Source organism: Rutidosis leptorrhynchoides, chromosome 11, assembly GCF_046630445.1.
Source record: "Rutidosis leptorrhynchoides isolate AG116_Rl617_1_P2 chromosome 11, CSIRO_AGI_Rlap_v1, whole genome shotgun sequence".
In the NCBI taxonomy this organism is placed as follows: domain Eukaryota; kingdom Viridiplantae; phylum Streptophyta; class Magnoliopsida; order Asterales; family Asteraceae; genus Rutidosis; species Rutidosis leptorrhynchoides.
In genome coordinates, this window is record NC_092343.1 from 267195389 (window position 1) to 267204047 (window position 8659).

Genomic DNA, 8659 nt, shown 5'->3' on the forward strand with positions numbered 1-8659 from the left:
AGGTTTTGGTGAAGAAGAAGCTCGAATCGTTCAAAGTCTCGGGTTTTAAAGTTGTTCCTTTCGTTCTCGGCTACACGGTGATAGTATTGGTAAGCTCAAACTCCGAATTTCAATTATTTAATTTGATATTCAAGTTAGGGTTTTGAGTTAATTAGTTGTAAAACCCTTTTATGTGATGAAATGGGTTTAGTGAAGCTAGTAATCGGGTTTGTTGTTAATTGTTGGTGGATTTTGAGTTGGCGAACTAATTGGCCATGTTTAGAACTTTAATTTGAGTTTAATCACTTAAGTAGGTGATTATGGAAGTGTTGAAACCCATTTAGGGTAATTTGGTTGACTAGTTGTGACTTTGGGTCAAATTAGGGTTTGGTGGTGACTATGACCCGATTGGCGATTTAATGAGGTTTATAAACTTAAAATGGATTAAGTTGAAGTATAGAACCGAGTTAAATGTGTTTTGGTGTCAAAACTTGTAAAGGATGAGATTTTGACCTTTATGGGTCAAAATTAGGGTTTAAGTGTCAAAATGGGTATGACACGTGTTTGGCACTTGTGTTCAGGTTTAATTGGCATATTAGGACCATTCTCACTTGTGTTAGTGATTATTGGTTAGTTTGGGTACGGTTTGTGCTTGGAAGTGCATTTGGGTCGAAATGGCACTAAGTGACGAATTGGGTTAATTTGTGAATCCAATCTAATTGTGTTGTGGTATTTGTGATAATGGAATAGGTATTTTCCATCGGCGAGTTGCGGTTTACTTGGAAGCTTTCTTCAAGACTTCAAGGTGAGTGATAATATCCTATATGCATATGTATGTGTAGGATGGGTGCGGGTCGGGTGAAGTGATTCTCGGTTATAGAGCTCACTTCACATATAGGTGGATTTGAAGGACTTGTGTATGAGTCCAATTGGCACGTTTGTGCGTCTTGGTTGACCATCTTTGGCGAAGTACACGTTTGTGTGCACGTTATCACACTTGGTTGTGATTTGGTTGTTATAACCCTAATGGCGAAGGGTTGATATGGTTGTGTGGTGGATTTTATAATCCCGTGACCGTGGGTTTTAGTATTGTGAAATGAATCTCGGGTAGTGCGGATTCATGGTGACTCGGGTTGTTCGGTCACCTTATTTGAGGTAGTGAATCTCGGGTAGTGCGGATTCACGATGACTCGGGTTGTTCGGTCATCTTATGGTTGAGAAGTGAATTTCGGGTTGTGCGAATTCACAAGGCTCGGGTTGTTCGGCCAATTTTCGTGTGATTGAGGTTAAGGGGTTAACCTTGTGTATTATTATTATTGTATTATATTAATGTGTTGTTGTGTTGTAGCTAACCCTCCGGGTGTAGCTATTTGGCGATGTTTACTTTGTCGTTGGCGGACTATCTTTTGTGTTGTATCATTAGCTCGTTGCTTAGATCGTACGGTATGCTTAGTGTATATGCTTTATACTTGGATGCTTCGGTATGCGGTATTTGTTTTGTGTGGCGTATTCATTTTATACATATATATGTATGTAGTATGTTATCATTCACTAAGCATTAGCTTACCCTCTCGTTGTTGACTCTTTTTATAGATACGATGCGGACGGTGGCTCGGGTAAGCGCGAGGACTAGAAGACTTGCATAGTTGCTTTAGTGACTTGCTTTTGGATCGTTTAGGATTGGGTAGTGTATCCCCAATCGCCATGCTCGGCTTTGTTTGTATTAAAAGTCTTTTGGTCAAATGTTGTATTTCGGTACTTAAGGTGGCAAAATGGGTCAATGTGGGACCCACTTCGTAAACTTAATTTTATTAATTAAACGTGCTAGTTTTATATATATGAATTCATGGTTAAAAGCGTTTTGGCTAAAGACATCGGGAACGGGTCAAACATTTTGGCATTTTAAGTAAAACGGGACAGCGGGCTGCCAGACAGGTTCTGCGCGCCGCGCAACCTGTTGGCGCGCCGCGCAACTGGGTCAGTCAGCAAATTTTTTTTTTTTGTTGTAAAATTTAACGGGAATTGTCGTGGTTTGGTTTGGGTTGTTACAAGTGGTATCAGAGCATGGTCTAAGGGATTTAGGTGACTTGAGATAGGTGCCTAGACTTAGACTTTTGTGTGTGCTTAATTTGTTGCGGGACTTGTAGGATTACGGGTCGGAATGGGTTTAGTTAGTGCCTTGTTTATAGGTTGACTAACGTTTATATTAGTAATGCGGATATTATTAATATGCTCTTGTGTTGTTATAGTAATTCTCGCGTGTGTTTGTACCGCGTAGAATTTTGGTTGTGTTTGTTTATATCATCGAGCGAGGCGGTCGTTGTACTAACAAGTCGATGCGGCGTGTGTGCGTAATAAGAACTTGCAGACCTTATTACGGGTGCAAATCGTGTCCAACAAGTGATGTACTACGAGTGTTTAGCAAGATGGGGTGGTGTTGTGCGTGTCGTTTTATACGTGCGTGGACTAATCGTTTTGCATTCTTTAGAATGACGACGCGAAACGAGACCGAGACGAATGACACGGAATTTAACGCTAGAGTTACGGCCGCCGTTGCGGAGCAAATGAGAGCGTTTCGAGAAGAAATGGATGGGAAGTATTCCGAATTCCAAAATAGGGGTGAAATGGAGCGTTGTCTTAAGAGCTTCATGAGGACTAGACCCCCGATGTATGATGGGAAACCGGATCCTTTGGTGAGTACGACTTGGGTTTCGGATGTCGAAGGGTGTTTTCGTACTATGGAATGCCCTCCCGAGAAAAAGACGAGACTCGCTACTAGTTTGTTGCGGGGTAGGGTGAAGGATTGGTTGGATGGCAAGATTGATCTTGTCGGTGGTGAAACGTTTATGACGTTATCGTGGGGCGAATTTAAGGAGGAATTCTTCGAGGAGTTCCGAACTTCAGCCGATTTATCGGAAATGCGTTGTGAGTTGCGAAATTTGCAACAGGGTTCTATGGACTTGAATACTTTAAAGACGACTTTTATGTCGAAGGCTCGTTTTTGCCCGGAATATTTGGGGAATGATCGTTTGTTGATGGAGGATTTCTATCGAACCTTGAATGATGACTTGAAAGGTAAGATTAGCCGGGGCTACGCGAAATCGTTTGCAGAATTATTTGCGGTGGCTAGAGGTTTCGAGTCTTATACGCGATCGAAAAAGGGCGAACCTTCAAGTGAGGGAAGGGTTATTTCTTATGGTGCTCCGAGTAAGAGGACTAAGGGTTCGAGTGCGAGTACGAGTAAAGTGGTAAAGGGCGCGGTGGAATCTCGTGCGCCTAGATGTTTCAATTGTGGCGTTAGGGGTCACAAGTTGTGGGAATGCACGATGCCGAGAAGTGAAGGCGGAATGTGCTACTATTGTCATAAAGAGGGACATCGCAAGCTGGATTGTCCCGAGTTGGCGGCGGCGAATGCCGCAAGGAGACGTTGAGGTACGTTTCGTTTTGATAAATATGTCTTTGAATATTTATTTATGTGGCGTTTATGTTCGGACTTATTAATTGCATAGTGATTTGCATGTTATGGTTCAGGGTGACGTTCCTAACGGAAGTACCCTATGGTGATGTTTGGTTGTTGGACGAAGGGCGTAAGACTTGGTGTAACCAAGCATTCCTTAGTATTTGGGGAATGTTACTACCAAGCCACGGAAATGGTTTTGGTGTTCGATTGTTTAGCGCGTGTTCGTTTTTGGTGTTGAAGTGATGAACCATGAGGTTCGTCGGGTGATTGGAACCTTTGAGGCTGAGTGTTTAAAATCTCGATGTGTGTTGGTAATGGAGTCTTTATGACGCGACATTAGGTGCCTCTTTTATACCTACTAGCGTGTTGTCGACTCCGATTGTGTTGTGGTTACATTGTACTTAGGGTACCGGGAGAAACCCGTAGGTACATGAGTGACTAGGTGAAACTTGACAAACTAAAGCAATTGGATAATTGCGAGGGTATGGTTTGTGTAATCGTGGTACACTTTTCGTTCGAAGTGTTTAAGGATTGATTGAAATCCTTCGTGTGCTCAAGGTTAGAGCAAGGTGTGGTGATGGGTCGTGTGTACCCAATTGTTGGTAAAGTCTACCTTTGGTAGCATCGTACGGGTGTACGAGTTGTGATATAGGAACGTGTTTCCAAGTGGGGGAGTCGTACTCCTGCGCGAGGAAAGTGTTAGTGTGATATTTCGGATGATGATTTTGGTAGATCTGGAATTTTTTACCGAGACCTAGTTTTGGGTCGATTCGTGGTAGAATGCGATTTCGGATAAATTGTACTTATGGTTTGGATTGGAATCCCACCGAGGCGGTAATGTGGTAAATCTCGTTGAGAGATAATGGACGTGTTTGGTGAGCAAGGTGAAATCCTTCGGTTAAGGAAGGTGTGTGTCGGGTTCTCTTTTGGAGAATTCTTGTTCGGTACCTATGTTTGATATAGGTGGTTCTTGCTCGATTATGGTATGTAGTTGATGAAGCATGACCTTCGGGGTCCGCTGACTTCATCGTGGTATTGATGATTAATGAAGCATGACTTTCGGGGTCCGCTGACTTCATTATAGTATGGTTGCGTGATGGAGCATGATCTTTAGGGTCCGCTGACTTCATCATGGGAGTACGTGATTGATGGAGCATGATCTTTAGGGTCCGCTGACTTCGTCATGAGCGTGGTGTTGAGATCGGTGAAGCATGATCTTCGGGTCCGCTGACTTCATCCGGTATTGAGATCGGTGAAGCATGATCTTCGGGTCCGCTGACTTCATCCGATAATGAGATTGGTGGAGCATGACCTTCGGGGTCCGCTGACTTCATCAAGAGGGTTGTGTTGTGGGACGTGAATATCGGGTTGTTCGTATTCACAATATTTCGGGTAGTACGAATGTCCCTGTTGGTTGGGCTCATAGTTTGAGGTAGTGAATGTCGGGTAGTTCGGATTCACTAAGGTTCGGGTTGTACGGCCATCCTCGGTTATACTATGTGGTGGTAGTAGTGAATATCGGTTTGCGCGTATTCACGATGACTCGGGTTGTGCGGTCATTTCGTTGTGAGATATATGGATTGGGTTGGTGGATTTCGGGTTGTGCGAATTCACTAAGGTTCGGGTTGTTTCGACCATCCTCCATATGTGTTTTGGCTCGGGTTGTTTCGGCCATGTTGAGTTGTAATCTATTGGTTGTTTGATACACCAATGGTGGGGTCGTAAGGACCATGTTGTGGGAACTATCGGTCGTTTTATGCGTCGATGGTGGGGTCGTGAGGACCACGTGGTATGATTAGTGGTGCGATAGCCGTATTTCGCTCACATGTTTGTTACGGGTGTGACGATAGATGATTTCGTACCCCTTGGGATTTGCGTTCCCATAGCCGTTTTGGGCGCTATCGGTTTCTAACCGTTGGATTGTATTGTTACGGTAGTTGCGTATTGGTCGTATTGCGCACTACAAGGGATGTTTAATGATTAGGTGATATCCGTAAGGATTCGTTTGGTTCGGTTTCATCATTTCGGGTTGTTGACCTTAGGTTGAGACTTGGTTGCTTTTAGCGTTGTACTCGGTAATAGTACGCTAAGGGAGTTATATCTCGGTACGAGATTGGTTGAGTTTTCCCGATGTTAGGGAAGGAGCATGGTTGTAGTGCTCGGATTGTGGTTTTGATAAATCGCGAGTGACGATTTAGTTGTGGAAGGCGATTCGTTGGAAAGAATTTCCTAGGAAAGTCGGATTTGAAACTTATGTTTAGGACCGTGTGTGGGGTCCGTTTGGTTAAGTGATGAGGATCACGAGGACGTGATCGAGCTTAAGTGGGGGAGAGTTGTAAGACCCAAATATTTATATTACGTACTTATGTACTTATAACATTCGGGTTTTGGTTGCGTTGGCTATTTGTATTAGTTAAAAGGCAAAAGAAGCTGGAACTGGCCTGTTGCGCGCCGCGCGGTTCTGGTGCGCGCCGCGCAAAATGGCGCTGACAGAACTCCCTTGTTTTTATTTAATTAAATGAGGGGTAAAAGGGTAAAATCACATGGGGCCGGATTTGTGTGCCATATTAGCTACTTTGGATCAGTTTTGGATCATTTTTCATGTCCATTCATCCCTTCCAAATATCTAGAGAGAGAGAGATATTTAGAGAGAGATTGGAGGTTTTGGTGAAGAAGAAGCTCGAATCGTTCAAAGTCTCGGGTTTTAAAGTTGTTCCTTTCGTTCTCGGCTACACGGTGATAGTATTGGTAAGCTCAAACTCCGAATTTCAATTATTTAATTTGATATTCAAGTTAGGGTTTTGAGTTAATTAGTTGTAAAACCCTTTTATGTGATGAAATGGGTTTAGTGAAGCTAGTAATCGGGTTTGTTGTTAATTGTTGGTGGATTTTGAGTTGGCGAACTAATTGGCCATGTTTAGAACTTTAATTTGAGTTTAATCACTTAAGTAGGTGATTATGGAAGTGTTGAAACCCATTTAGGGTAATTTGGTTGACTAGTTGTGACTTTGGGTCAAATTAGGGTTTGGTGGTGACTATGACCCGATTGGCGATTTAATGAGGTTTATAAACTTAAAATGGATTAAGTTGAAGTATAGAACCGAGTTAAATGTGTTTTGGTGTCAAAACTTGTAAAGGATGAGATTTTGACCTTTATGGGTCAAAATTAGGGTTTAAGTGTCAAAATGGGTATGACACGTGTTTGGCACTTGTGTTCGGGTTTAATTGGCATATTAGGACCATTCTCACTTGTGTTAGTGATTATTGGTTAGTTTGGGTACGGTTTGTGCTTGGAAGTGCATTTGGGTCGAAATGGCACTAAGTGACGAATTGGGTTAATTTGTGAATCCAATCTAATTGTGTTGTGGTATTTGTGATAATGGAATAGGTATTTTCCATCGGCGAGTTGCGGTTTACTTGGAAGCTTTCTTCAAGACTTCAAGGTGAGTGATAATATCCTATATGCATATGTATGTGTAGGATGGGTGCGGGTCGGGTGAAGTGATTCTCGGTTATAGAGCTCACTTCACATATAGGTGGATTTGAAGGACTTGTGTATGAGTCCAATTGGCACGTTTGTGCGTCTTGGTTGACCATCTTTGGCGAAGTACACGTTTGTGTGCACGTTATCACACTTGGTTGTGATTTGGTTGTTATAACCCTAATGGCGAAGGGTTGATATGGTTGTGTGGTGGATTTTATAATCCCGTGACCGTGGGTTTTAGTATTGTGAAATGAATCTCGGGTAGTGCGGATTCATGGTGACTCGGGTTGTTCGGTCACCTTATTTGAGGTAGTGAATCTCGGGTAGTGCGGATTCACGATGACTCGGGTTGTTCGGTCATCTTATGGTTGAGAAGTGAATTTCGGGTTGTGCGAATTCACAAGGCTCGGGTTGTTCGGCCAATGTTCGTGTGATTGAGGTTAAGGGGTTAACCTTGTGTATTATTATTATTGTATTATATTAATGTGTTGTTGTGTTGTAGCTAACCCTCCGGGTGTAGCTATTTGGCGATGTTTACTTTGTCGTTGGCGGACTATCTTTTGTGTTGTATCATTAGCTCGTTGCTTAGATCGTACGGTATGCTTAGTGTAGATGCTTTATACTTGGATGCTTCGGTATGCGGTATTTGTTTTGTGTGGCGTATTCATTTTATACATATATATGTATGTAGTATGTTATCATTCACTAAGCATTAGCTTACCCTCTCGTTGTTGACTCTTTTTATAGATACGATGCGGACGGTGGCTCGGGTAAGCGCGAGGACTAGAAGACTTGCATAGTTGCTTTAGTGACTTGCTTTTGGATCGTTTAGGATTGGGTAGTGTATCCCCAATCGCCATGCTCGGCTTTGTTTGTATTAAAAGTCTTTTGGTCAAATGTTGTATTTCGGTACTTAAGGTGGCAAAATGGGTCAATGTGGGACCCACTTCGTAAACTTAATTTTATTAATTAAACGTGCTAGTTTTATATATATGAATTCATGGTTAAAAGCGTTTTGGCTAAAGACATCGGGAACGGGTCAAACATTTTGGCATTTTAAGTAAAACGGGACAGCGGGCTGCCAGACAGGTTCTGCGCGCCGCGCAACCTGTTGGCGCGCCGCGCAACTGGGTCAGTCAGCAAAATTTTTTTTTTTGTTGTAAAATTTAACGGGAATTGTCGTGGTTTGGTTTGGGTTGTTACATTAATATTCGGGAAGACGGAACCCGGTATAGGGCTGAAAGGATTTGGGTACCAAAATTTGGAGATATGAGAGAAATGGTACTTAGAGAAGCTCATAAAACCAGATACTCAATACATCCTGGAACGGGGAAGATGTACAAGGATCTCAAGAAACATTTTTGGTGGCCGGGTATGAAAGCCGATGTTGCTAAATACGTAGGAGAATGTTTGACGTGTTCTAAGGTCAAAGCTGAGCATCAGAAACCATCAGGTCTACTTCAACAACCCGAAATCCCGGAATGGAAATGGGAAAACATTACCATGGATTTCATCACTAAATTGCCAAGGACTGCAAGTGGTTTTGATACTATTTGGGTAATAGTTGATCGTCTCACCAAATCAGCACACTTCCTGCCAATAAGAGAAGATGACAAGATGGAGAAGTTAGCACGACTGTATTTGAAGGAAGTCATCTCCAGACATGGAATACCAATATATATTATCTCTGATAGGGATGGCAGATTTATTTCAAGATTCTGGCAGACATTACAGCA